This window comes from Cuculus canorus, chromosome 5, assembly GCF_017976375.1.
Source record: "Cuculus canorus isolate bCucCan1 chromosome 5, bCucCan1.pri, whole genome shotgun sequence".
Taxonomy (NCBI): domain Eukaryota; kingdom Metazoa; phylum Chordata; class Aves; order Cuculiformes; family Cuculidae; genus Cuculus; species Cuculus canorus.
In genome coordinates, this window is record NC_071405.1 from 19,340,995 (window position 1) to 19,354,641 (window position 13,647).

Below are 13,647 nucleotides of genomic sequence, written 5' to 3' on the forward strand. Positions count from 1 at the left end.
GTCTTTAAAAAATTCTAATTGCACAGTAGAAAGTTATCTTACATTTTTTGATTTTAAAAAGTGCCACTGCGCTCTTTCTTTCTGCTTAGCCTACTAACAAAAGCATCTTTTTAGACTGTTTAATGTCATTTTTTGTGCAGATAAAGAACTTTACCCATAAATACCTTAAGCAGATTACTGCAGGTTCTTGCAGTTAAAGCAAGGAGACTTGAGACCAGGACTCTTCCTGGTTTAGCTACAAGCTTGCAGCTTTACTTTCATCAAGGCACTTTACATACTTGGAAATTAAGACAAAAGTAAAAGTAGATACACTAACCATGAGAAACAAGAGGGAAGATTTAATTACAAATTTGGCACTTAGAAAGAAAAGATGCAGAAATAGTTTGAGTGGTAAAACCTTTCACAGAAGTACCACCTTACTGAGGTTACTCACTATGCAATGGGCCAGTTTTTACAAAATTATTCTCATGCATAGTACTGATTATTGATCACCCATCTTCATTCCATCAACAGTATTTGGCATGCAGCATTAAAAATACAATAAATAATAATTAAAACTTCATCCAATGCACAATAGAGAAGAGCAGTAAACACTAAACAGAGTTATGGAGCATTGAAAAGTAGGCTTTTACATCTCACCCCCCCTATAGCTTCCAGCATCCTGCTGGGACATTGTTTCAGTACTGAAACAGATGGAAGAACAAACCCTCTTAAGCCACCCACACCAGTCCTCCTGGCACCATGGAGGATACTGCTGTCAGCGCTGACTTTAACGAAGAACAGCCCCTCCTTGCAATGCCCACTCTACTGCCTGTGGCACAGACACTGCTAGCAATAGGCCAAGACTCCAGTGGTCATAGGAATTGTTAAGGAAAAACACTCCTATATATACAAAACAATGGATTTCCCCCAGAATTGCTAAGTTTGAAAAAACTTGGACTCTTTAGGATCACATAAGGATGAAAACACTTCCAGATAGGCAGAGATGTGAGCTGATTTAAGAGTCGTGTGCAGCAGCAGCTGATATTCTGCAGGCTAAATTTTGTGTATACTAGAAAACAACTGTGGATGTATTGTAGGTTTGCTGTTTATACTGTAGTATCTGACAAAGGGTAATTCTTTCCATGTTAGAGCAGTCTATTGAGATCCAACAAAGATTACATGGGCTTTGTATTACAGTATAAAACCAATCCAATATGAAACAGCGATCTTCTCTTGTCAATAAAAATCTACAGTTGCAGTTACATACTTGATCAGTCTGGGCTCCTTGACGGAACATGGCACACGATTCCTCCCCATCACCATTCATAAACTTTGAAACTGTTTTGCTATGCCCCAGGTGTCTTCTTTCCATTAATTTACTTTAAGCATCTGAATTAGTCAGTCTCATTTATTTGATTAGCTGATCTTATCTGTTCAGCAGGACAGCTCTTGTTCCTCAGGAAAAAAAAAGGTGTTTTCTTGAGACTAGGATATGTCTATGGGACAGATCCTCTGTCAGAGGTCATGGGATCTCTGGTTAACATGTTGTCTTCCTAGTGCCACGGAATAAAGCCAAATAGATCCAAACTCTCTCCAGTGACTAACAACTCCAATAAATCTTTCTTCCTTGTTGATTCCCATCCAGATGGGATCCTTATTGCTGAAGCAGTTGCAACATATCACGCAGACACAGCAGAAACTGACCAGGAAAGAAACAAGGTGACTCTTTTTTTTCTACATTCATTTTAGAAGAACATATTTTATGATAAAAGAAGGTCTTCAGGAGATAAATTCTCTTTTACTATAATAAGAATTAAGTCACTTGAACTAGAAACTTGCAGGAGGCATACTCAAAAAGGTGGCTACACCCACAACGCATGGTTAAGTAGCAGAACTCTTTGCTGAAGGATCTTATGCATGCTAGAAGTCCATACAGGTTCAAAAAGCATCATCATGAATTAATGGAACTTAGAAGAAACTTGGAGGCTATTATTAATATGAGATTACCATCACAGGTTCAGGAACTCCATGAAACAAAAATATTATTAGATACTAGGAAAGTATCCTTAAAAAACCCACATAATATATTTGCAAAGTTCTCGATACTGTTCTTGATATCTGGAGATAGGTTTCTAGATTAGACGAAACTTTTGTTTGAAACGGTACCACTGTCCTTGGTGTTTATGTTCCCCAAAAAAGTATTGCTTTACTTTGTATTCAGGTACTCTGTTATAAAGAAAATTACAACAGAACATTTGAACGTTGAGCAGTTTGCTCTGAGCTCAATTCTTGCCAATAAACATATGATGAAAGTTGACTAAATCAGAGGTCACTGCCAACCAGTAGCCATAGCAACAAGATACATCAAGCAAGCTGTAATGGAACATGTGGAATAGCTGGAACTGAGCGAGAGAGGTTTCCTTCATGAATCTAACCAGAAAGATACCAAAGGCTCTGGAATATGTAATTTTCCCTGAATTATCAAGAAGCTTCCTTATTGACAGGATTATGTGATATCAAGAATAAAAAAATCTCTAATTAACTTGTGACTAGTTGATTACCCTTTGGTGGAAAAGAAGTAGCTGGCTCCTCCAATGACAGAGGCTGGAGCAGAGAACAGGAGGTAGGAAGAAGAATTAGAGAACAGATTAGAATGGCAAGCAGAGAACAAACAGGAACATATAAACATCTGAACATGGACAGGTGCATGTAAATAATCCTGCTGAGTAGGAGGCTTATGTACTGAAACCCCGAGATAATGGGTAAAGAGCTGTACAGCTCCAGCGTTTGGCCTGCTCTGAAAAGACTAAATTCTGAAAAAGAAAGAGCTTGAAAACTTGGTATGATTGGGCCTTGAGTCAACCAAGGATGGAGGGTGGATCATGGTAATCAATCTAGACCAAATTCTCCCTTCAAGACTAAAATATTTTACTCCAATAAATACTAAAATATTTTACTCCAAATACTTCAAATATTTTAAGCAGGAAAAAGGAGGTGCTGTACAGGTTAGAATGCTTGCTAAAAAAAAAATTAAAAAAAAAAATCTTAAAATGTTTAAGCAAAAGAAAGTAAGATTAAAAGCATCTCTAAACAAATTTCCTCCTGCCCACAAATGAGTCCTTTCTTTCAGGCTTGGTCTTAGACCAGCAACACGATGGTTTCCTGAGATGCAGCAAATGATGCACAGTCCCTCTTAAGAACCCAGGAATGTTTATTTCCATCACCTCTCAGACTTAGCTGTGTGTTCCCTCCTTCTCTCTTCAATGTCATATTTTCACCTCTTGTTGAGCTCACTGTCTCTGAGTACCCCACCACAAACACTGAAAAATTATCTGCCCAAGCACATTCAGTTACTTCTTGGGGCAAAGTCTCTTCATGCCTTTCTCCAAAGGTTCCTGATCCCATCAATCTCTTTTTAAAGAAATATGCTCTATAAACTCAAACAAATAAAGCAAATGTGTCCCATTGTGTGAGGATTACAAGACAAAAGGATTTGGAAAACGGGAAGTTGAATGTGCCTGAGGGCATCAATAGATGAGACACCAAGAGAGAAGTCGTCAGGAACTCTGAAAACATGACCAAAAACCTGGCCATAAAATCTGAAAACTTATTCTAACCTGATTTATGCCAGTTAATTTTGTTATGTCTGTATTCAGTGGATGTGCTAAAGGTTGAGTTTGTCATATTTCTACCACAAAATGGAGATTACAACAAACTACGAGAAATAACAGTGCTTTTCTAGACAGGGTAGATGTGGGGACAATTTTTGTAACTGTCTCTTAGCAAAGTCATAGTATAGTTTGTTCCAAGGGAACATAAGCAGCACTCACCTCTACCACTGTTGTTGGGGGCAACGGTCTGTGCTAGATTTAGTGTCATATATATCGTCTGGAAGTTATCACAAAATTGACTACTAATTGGCTTGCACGTTGCTATGGACAGACAGTTTCAGAATTCTTAACTCCTGAGGGGAAAAAAAATCCAATTTTATTTTTCAGCACTGCCTGTTGTTCTTATTCCACAGTTCTCAGGAATCTTTTGTAGACCAAATCTTGTACTCTGGTTTAGTTCTGAGTTTGAGTCATCTAGAGGTACACATGGCCAGACCAGGAAGAAACACCACTTCATGTAGCTCAGTGGGTTTCTGCTTTATAAAACAAGCATAAGATGAGGTCCACACTACCTACATACAGCCAGCTGCAGAAGGACTATTTACAAGGGCATGTAAGGGCAGGACAAGTAGGAACTGCTATAAATTGGATGAGGGAAAATTTAGACTAGACATTAAGGAAGAAATTCTTCACCATGAAGGTACTGAGACACAGGCACAGGTTGCCCAGGGAAGTTGTGGATGCCCCATCCCTGGAATTGTTCAAGGCCAGGTTGGATGGGGTCTTGAGCAGCCTGATCTAGTGGGATGTCCCTGCCACAGGCAGGGGGGTTGGAACTGGATGATCTTTAATGTCCCTTCCAACCCAAACCATTCTATAATTCTATGATAATTTTTATATAAGCAATGTGATTAAAAATTGTGGAGTAACAGTTACTATAGATTTTATTTTACAGATTGTGTTTATTAGATATTTATATTATAGATTTTTAACCAAATCAATGGTTCTAAGCTTTAGAAATCAATTTTGTCAGAGACAGGAAAGTTGCATACCTCTGTCATTTCTGTAGAGTGTAGGACAGCTCTAAGTTCATGTCCCTGTGGTTCTCTGTCAGATTTCCCTGCCCTGAACACTTTTGAACTAATCTATCCTTCCTTCCACAGAGAAGAGCAGTGCAAAAAATGTAACACTGACATGAAGAAAGAATTGCATATCCCAGTGAAATGCCAGAGGGCAGAAAAAGTGGATGTTACAAATTAAATTGGAATTTGGCCAGAATTTCCTGGTTAAATCATGGATGCTGTCAAAACCAATTGAGAAGTCTATCTAGAAAAGCAATGGCCAAAATCCTTATGCATCTTTTTAACATAATCTCAGCTGAGAGCTATTCCAACTTAATTCATTTTAGGCCAACTCACCCTAGAATCCCAGAAAATGGAATTACCAGTGGGCTAGCAGTAGCTGGAGCCAAAGATCACTTTTTTACATCCAGTTAAATGACATTAGCTAACGTCAGTTAATAAATGTTCCTTTCAAACATCTTATTTTTAATGCAAGAATGTATTAAAAATATATTTCTGTAAAACAGCATCTGTCTGCCCCAACAAACTATAAAACATTCACAGTAAAATTTGTCCACGATGCTGTTTCTGTGGCATCAGTGACTACTTCTATTTGTGCACTGCTTGTACGTACAAACCTTGTAAGTTCTTGATTTCTATTGATATAGCTTCAGGATAATGTCAAGTATCTGCTGCTTTTACAACCTTACAGACCTTAGTTTTACAGATAAAATTAGAACAAACAAACTTATGCATACGGAGCTTGCATGGTAAGGTTGTGGTAGCGGCAGAGCGGTGGTTACAGGGGTGGCTTCTGTGAGCAGCTGCTAGAAGTCTCCCCTGTGCCTGACAGAGCCAATGCCGGCCGGCTCCAAGACAGACCCACTACTGGCCAAGGCTGAGCCCATCAGCAACAGTGGCACCACCTCAGTAATACCGTATTTAAGAAGGTGGAAAACTTGCTGTGCAATAGCAGCCAAAAGAGGGGAGTGAGAATATGTGAGAGAAAAACTCTGCAGACCTCAAGGTCAGTGAAAAAATGCTCTGAGAATGGGAAGATATGTTTGCCTTAAAACAACTGCAGATCACAAAACTATGTAAGAGACAGGCAAAATCTCTTTAATCCAAAATGCAGGGGAATAAGTAATTGAGGAGAATGGAATTAGTAAAATAATTATGGGCTCTCAATGACTGATTTCTCAGGATATAAAGAAACTGTATTTTGGCCACTGCCATCATGAGAAACCAAAATAAAAAACTTTTTAATATGAAATGATGCATGCATATTATTTTATTTTTTATTTTTCTTTGTATTTTAAAATACAATGCAAGGCTTTGCTTTTCCATTAAATGCTTCCACAGAAATTCAGCTGTGGAACGTTCCAGAAACAGTGATTCTTGTTCCATTAAATACTGCAATGGATCAATCTCTTTGCATGTTTAACTGTATCCCATTCCCCTGACTCCAGTGGTGTCTTTTATTTAAGGTAATAAAAAACTTACCCTGGATTCCATATCAAGCATGCACAGATAGACCTGTGGGTGGACACGGTAAACCCCACCTGACTTGTACCTATAATGCAGGCATATGCACCTAAGGTAGCTGCCTGGTTTCCCTTTTGGAGATCTAGTCAATACAGTTAGAGAAGTTCACTGCAATGAATTTGATCAAACCCTGGGGGTTTATTTTCCGGTGAGATGCATGATGACATAAATCCCAGGTACACTGTTGACCCTATTCAGCCCAATTACTCTCGTTCAGTCTCTGAAAGAGGTTACAGGCACAACACCCTTGTCTCATTCAAGGACAACCTCTGGGAACACTCAGTGATTTATGGCCAATATAAAAACACAACCCTATTCTAACACTACAATATATAGCCAGATCTATTTTTTACCTAAATAATTGTTTTAAACACCAGTTTTTGAAGAAAACTACTGAGTCTCACCTCAAAACCACCTTCTTAGATTCTAAACAAATTTTATAGTAGAACAAGAAAACAAAACAAAACAAAATAATTAAGAGCATATTACTGTCCTCAGAGGCAAGTCAAAAAGCAAAATCAGACAACATAAATCCACATCACACATCAGTATTCCATGCAAAACAAAAAAAGATCAGTTACATAAAACAGGTCTATAAAAAAATCTTGCAGTGTTAGGCAAACCAAGAGATGCCATACACTGCTTGGAAAAATGATTTTGTTAACTTATAAAAATGACATGTCATGTTACACTTTACATTATGAGTACAGCTAGCAACATTGATCCTGCAGAGGTACTAACTACTGCCTGAAATGCAATAAACACTTGCAACTTCGGTTTCAGTAATAGCTTGGAGTAAGTCCCAAGTCAGCAAAAAGAAATGAATGTTGCTATTTTTGTTACTGCCTCATTGGCTAACATTTTATATTCCGATTGCAAAAAGTAGGCACAAATGTTGACATTAAATTAACATATAAACTTTCCAGCTAGAGCTTTAACCAAACTTAAATATACCTGTAGACTCTGTGTCAAGCTGTCAGTTTGCAGTAACATACTCATAGAATAATAGACAGCTTTCATATACCTCATACTAACCACTTGACACTATCTCGGCATGTAGTGTTCTGCTTGGTACTTATGCTTTTTACCAAAAATTTGATTCTGGCTTCATTTTTTTATAAATCACACATAGGCCGACTGAACTCAATGCAGCCACACCACAATAAAACTGGTGTGCTGGTGTGATACAAGTCAGACCTCATGCATTTAACCAACTACCACAAACATCACAGGCTGATCATAGTATCATAGTATGATTAGGGCTGGAAGGGACATTAAAGATCATCTAGCTCCAAACCCCCTTCCATGGGCAGGGACATCCCACCAGATCAGGCTGGCAACCACATCTGCCAATTCCCTCAGGACTCTGGGATGCATCTCATTGGGTCATAGAGACTTATATATGTTCAGGTTCCTCAGGTGTTCATGAACCTGATCCTCCTCTACTGTGGGAGGGTGTCCACCCCTCTGGTCACCATCTTGCTGTCCCATGACCCAGGAGGGGCGATGAGAGCAGTTATTGGTGAAGGCTGAGGCAAAAATGTTGTTGAGTACCTCAGCCTTTTCCTTATCTGTCGATACGTGATCCCCATTTCCAGCCATCAGTGGGGTACGTTCTCTTTGATATTCCTCTTTTGATGGATGTACCTGTAAAAGCCCTTCTTGTTGATCTTCACTTCAATTTCCAAGTTCAGCTCCAGCTGTGCCTTGGCCTTCCTGACTTCATCCCTACACAACTGGGCAGCGTCTCTATACACGTCCCAGATTCCCTGTCCCTGCTTGCACTGCCTGGGCAGTTCCCTTTTCTTTTTTAGTTTAACCAGCAGATCTCGACTCAGCCATGCCAGTCTCTTCCCTTTCCTGCCTGATTTTCTACATACAGGACTGAGTGCTCTTGTGCCCTGTGGAAAGCTTCTTTAAATATTTTCCAGCTCTGTTCTGCTCCCTTGTCTTGGAGGACCACATCCCAAGGGGCCCTACTAAGTAATTCCTTGAAGAGCTGGAAGTCTGCTTTCCTGAAATTTAGTGTCCTGACTATACTCTTCACCTGTCCCATATCCCTCTGGACCCTGAACTCCACCAGTGCATGATCACTACAGCCCAGGCTGCCTCCGATCCTAATGTCACTGATGAGTTCACTTGTATTGGTGACCATAAGATCCAGTATTGCATCTCCTCGGATGGGGGTCTCTATCAGCTGGACTAAGAAATTATCTTCGATGCACTCCAGGAGTCTCCTGGATTGCCTTGGAGTAACATGGCAACAAGCTTCTCCTTTTATACCTCTACAATGCTTTGTTCCTAAACCTGCAAGAGGTGTCCTGAGAATGCAAACTGCAGACTTAGTTTTACGTGCATCCACACAATTCACAGAAAAGTAACAGTAGTAACAACAGTTTAGTTGGACTTAGTAATCCGAAGGGTCTTTTCCAACATAAATGATTCTATGATTCTATTTTTTTTTTCCCATTATTTAATTCTCAAGGCAGGTAATTTGTCAGCCTCTCTGCCATCCTTAAAATGGCAGATAATGGAAAAATTGAAATGCAAACATCTTGGAACAAAAATATCATAGGGGACACACACACACAAAATACGTACTTGTTAGAGAATGCCTAGCAAATAATCAAAATTGGTTTTATTTTATGAATCTTTTTTTTAAAAAAAAGTCTATCAATAATGATAGTATCTAGATATAAGATATAGTTATACACATATGAAAATTCCCATTTTAGGTACTCAATGAAATACTAGATCTTGTTGAAAACCTGATGTGAAATAAAACATTTAGTGGTGAGTGTGAAATAAAATTGATACATCTTAATAGATGAAGGTTTCATTATTTTGAAAAAGTTGTAGTAGCCCACATTAGAACAGAAAAAAGAGCTGTTATTTTGCAAAATCTTGTATTGATGTCATTTAGCAGTACAGATGTTTTCATTATTTAACTGTTTGGTTTAGTCTTCTTGAAAAATAAAAGCAGTTATACAAGAGTTCTATACATAGAACTTACACAAGCTCTTATACAAAGAAACTCAAAATCCCACCTCTCAGATTTTGAAACCTAAAATTGAAAAATAAGATAGTGCCAAATTATTCCAAATGTTTACAGCTTGCTATGAAATTATTTTTACAAAATCACTGATTTTCCAGTAAGTATTTTGTTGCTTACCAGACCAATACACATTGTAGACTTACAGACCTCCAAAATGCAAAGCAAAAGTAGGTTGGGAAAATATTTCTCCCCACATGAAATCATAACTCCACTGATATGACAGACAAGGCCTCTGCTAGAATTAGCATAATCAAATTTCCAAGCAAAATCAAATCTTTTTGATCAGCGAAGTTTTACATTGTATGAACGTGTTTATGCACATTTGTGTCTATAGAAAGATATGTAATGATGTGAACAGGACTAGAGATGATGTCTAAATAGCTATTAAAATTTTGAACATACTTTTACGTTTCAGAAATCAAGTTTGAAGGAAACTGCAATATTATTGCAAAATTGCAAAATTAACAGTTCTGGTTAATACAGCAAGTCTGTTTCAACATGCTGCCTTCTCTGGTGCATTTTATAGGAATGAAAAACAGCAGGATGTTTATATGTACACACAGAACTAAATTTATGGGAAAGAAAAAATAAAATGAATATTTAATAAAGAAAACACAGATACAGATTTTTTTCACACAGACGCCCCTAACACCGTGCTGAGAATTGAGCTTCTGTGGAACACAGTCAAGGAGCCCGTTATATTGAATCAGAAGCTGGACTCCTTGCTTAACCACTGGCAAAGATCTTTCAAGGACTTTATGTCAGGAAATAATTGCATGTTGAGGTATTTCATTCTACTACGCCTATCTCCATTACACTAACAAGTACAACAAGGTTTAGAGGCATTAAATTGAGCTTTCTGACTTCACACTTGTACAGAGACATCCTGCTTCCATGTAATTTCTTGTAATTCTATATATTCTTTAAGGTCACCTTACAGCGTACTGCAGTTGTTGAGTTGTTGATTGGGAAATGTGATGTTATATGTTCAGTGTCGCACGTATAAGACACCAGAGTAATCTTAGTTTTAGAAGTTCCCAAACTAAATGACAGATCAAAAGAGTAATTTTGTTCCAGTTTTAGAATACCAAACGTAAAATCCACTCTACTTCACTCAAATTAAAAGAAAACAAAAGATCTGGAGGAAAACGACTCATGCATCAAGTCACTTAATTAGGAGTGCTTGTAATGAGGTATCAGAATTAGCTGCTTTTTTAGTTATCCCCAAATTAAATATAAACTGGGAGCATAAAAGGACAAAACATGTTCCAGAACTCAAAAGTGACTAACATTTTTTTCTCATGCTCTCCAAGCAAACCCAAAACAATTAAAAAATAAGTATTTGCTAATAAGTACACAAAGAAATGCCAGCCCCCAAAGTGATTCACCTTCAGAATGCACTAAATGGGCACTCTTACCTACAGTCTAACTATTTATCTATTTATCACTTTCTCCTGGTAATTTAATGCTAAGGCTGAAATTTGAACATCTGATCTTTGTTAGAATCCATTGCACCGTTCAGCACTTCATACACAGCACATCAGCTGTCTCCAAGGGAGGTATCTCAAGTCTGGTATTCCGTGCACATGCACACAACAGAACTTCCCAAAGTATGGAATATAGTTAAGTCTAAATCAAAGTGAGGAAGTCTCTTGCAATAAGAGATGACACAAAGTGGGATTGAAGTCTGCTGATTAATATATTCAGGAGCTGTGTTTTCTAACAGAACATCCTTTGCAGTGTGAGCTGTGTGTCCTTAATTGCTATAACTGCACATGTGTGGATGAAGGTCATGATTTGCAGACTGTTCAGGTGCCTTTATCACACGTGATCCTTTTCTTTCCCCTGAGAAAATGTAACCAAGGTATTTCTAGCAAATTCCTGAAATGAAACTAGAGGATATAAGGTTTGCATATTGAATGAAGAAAATAAAAAGACTGCTCAATTCTATAAAAGGCTGTCACTCTAGTGAAGTTTAAGAAATTACTCATATTCTGGAAAAATTAAATGTTTCTTTACTTTAGTACTTGATTTTTCCATTTTCACAGGATTTTTTTTATTTAGCAATTAAAAATAATTTGTTCCACTTTTTAAAAATTTTGATGATTAGACTTTTGCTAATTTACAGACCTCTAATCAATCAATGGACAATGTGCTAACTGATTCACATTCCATGGCTAGGGAGCCTCACCAAGGATGGAGCTCACATTGACTAAGGTTTCTGCATTTTCTAGCTTTATGACTGCACTGGAGAGCTATCCAGTGAAGACTAAACAAACAACTCCATAGTTTCTGACAGACTTATTGACATTCTGTTAGTCAGAATGTAACAAAAATTCTGTCAGCTACATTATTTCTTCATGGTTGCAGCTGTTTGGATGAAATTGTATTTTCAGGGCTGCACCCGGCAGTGAAAGCCCCATTAAAGATGGTGCACTCATTGAGCTCCATATACAAAATAAGTTACGCCACAGATGCAAACTGTTCGCTTGGCCAGCAGTGAAACACAGCTCATCTTTATCTTTTTTCACAAAGTACAAAACTGGGTCACTGGTGGTTTTCGTGAAGAGCCTAATGCCAGAACGTAAATTCGGCTGGCTTCCCAGTTCAATGTTTGTTTAACAATGTGAGTGACACAGAAATCCACATTTGCAGAATGATACTGGGTGATCACCTCTAGCAAATTTTAGTATCACTCCTCAGAAATATTTTGGATGTTAGCAACTGTTTCTACTGGGTGACGTTTGATATTTACATACTGAAGAAATATACTTTGTAATATCAGGGTTTTGAGGTTCTAGACATCTAGGCAGATCTCCTAAATTGCTTCTGGCCTTTCTTTCTGCCAGGAATCAGTAATATTTAAGGGCTATTGTAGCCTATCCTTTACTATTTAAAAGTCTATCCTTTACTATTTTCCTTTAGAAACTGACAGTAGAATGAATGGTAGCATTTAGAAAATATAAACAAATGTAGTAAGACACATGTACTTTTGCCTGTGGGATAATCTTTAAGGTTTTTGACCTGATGTTAGTCAGTTTAACAAGTAGGTTTTATTTTAGTAAACAAATAAGAGTGTCAGAATTCATATGAAAATAGATTATAAGAAACAACTATCTTCAAAATTAATATAATTCCCCAGGCATATGAACTACTAAAATTATTATCATGGGGTAAGTGAAGAAATGGTAGGTCTTCTGACATAGTAGTGCACTGTAGATGGCAGATGAAAAAAGCATTCTAAGATCAAAACAACTTTGGTTTCTCTGAAGACAGATTAAAATGACAACTCAGGAACAATTCAAGCAAAACACCTATTAAGGAGACATGTTCCTGAACAAAGATAGCAGAATTATGCCAAAACAAGTATTTTATGCCGTTCTTGTACTTAAATGCAATATTTTAACAAAAACATATTAACAATTAGGTTAAAAAAATTTTAGTTCCAAATAGAAACAAGTAAGTACCTGAATAAAATCGTAGAAATTTTAAAAATAGTCATTGCATATTTTCTCAAAGCTCATGATATTACAGATTTTGCCACTATTAAGGCAAGAGAAAGCAAAATCTCGTCCTTACAGCCTGAGAAATGGCAGAGGTGCAATTTCAGCTTTAGTACACGAAAAGAATAATTTATCCAAGATGGAATCTTATTTAGATGTAAATACTAGCTCTAAAGGGCTTTTCTTTTTTTAAATTAAGGCACCAAGAAGAAAAGTACTCTGAAATTTAAATTTAATCATTAGCTGTTTTCCATTCCTTCTACTACTAGTTTTCCTCTGCATCTGCTTCTAAATTCTACAACTAGATCAAAAACACAGGAATTTATGTGATGTCCTCCTGCACATCCATTTTTGACAAGGCTGCATCCCCAGATGTTGGCCTGGTGCTCACATTAACTTCAATATCAATAACTTCTGTGAGGTGAAGGCAAGGCTTACAGACAGATAAATGTATTACTAAAACACTTCAAACATGAAGAGATTAACAAAGCCGCAGTAAAATTTGACTGTAACTAGCAGTCCCACATAAATTTATTAATTAATTCCTCTGCATATGCTAGATATGAGAATGTATCCAGGCTTCATACTACTATTTTTTGGCCATAAATATGGTATCAGTGTTACAAAAAAGCCTACTTGTTATTACTTGCAAGATAATACTGGCATTTTCATTCATGAAAAATCCATTCAGTGCTACAGTGCAGAGACTATGCCTTGAAAGCCAGAGATAATGTGCAGTCTCTATGTACTTAGTCTATACCTACAAAGTTGCCACATTTACCAAATGTTGAACAGAACAAAGAAACAAACTACCATTTTTAGGTGTGATACCACATTTTTTGGTTATTGGGCAAGAATTGAGGAACAGGTCAATAAAGTGTTAAAGCCTA

General features: G+C 37.4%; 1 protein-coding gene across 1 annotated transcript in view; it reads right to left on the reverse strand.

Annotated features, from left to right (window-relative positions):
* Positions 1–865: 865 nt before the first annotated feature.
* CEP128 (centrosomal protein 128) overlaps positions 866–13,647 on the reverse strand; it is a 133,262-nt gene continuing 120,480 nt past the window's right edge. The window contains exon 25 of the mRNA XM_009561329.2: positions 866–1,681. The gene's annotated coding sequence lies outside the window, so the exon portion shown is untranslated. The remainder of the gene's footprint in view (positions 1,682–13,647) is intronic.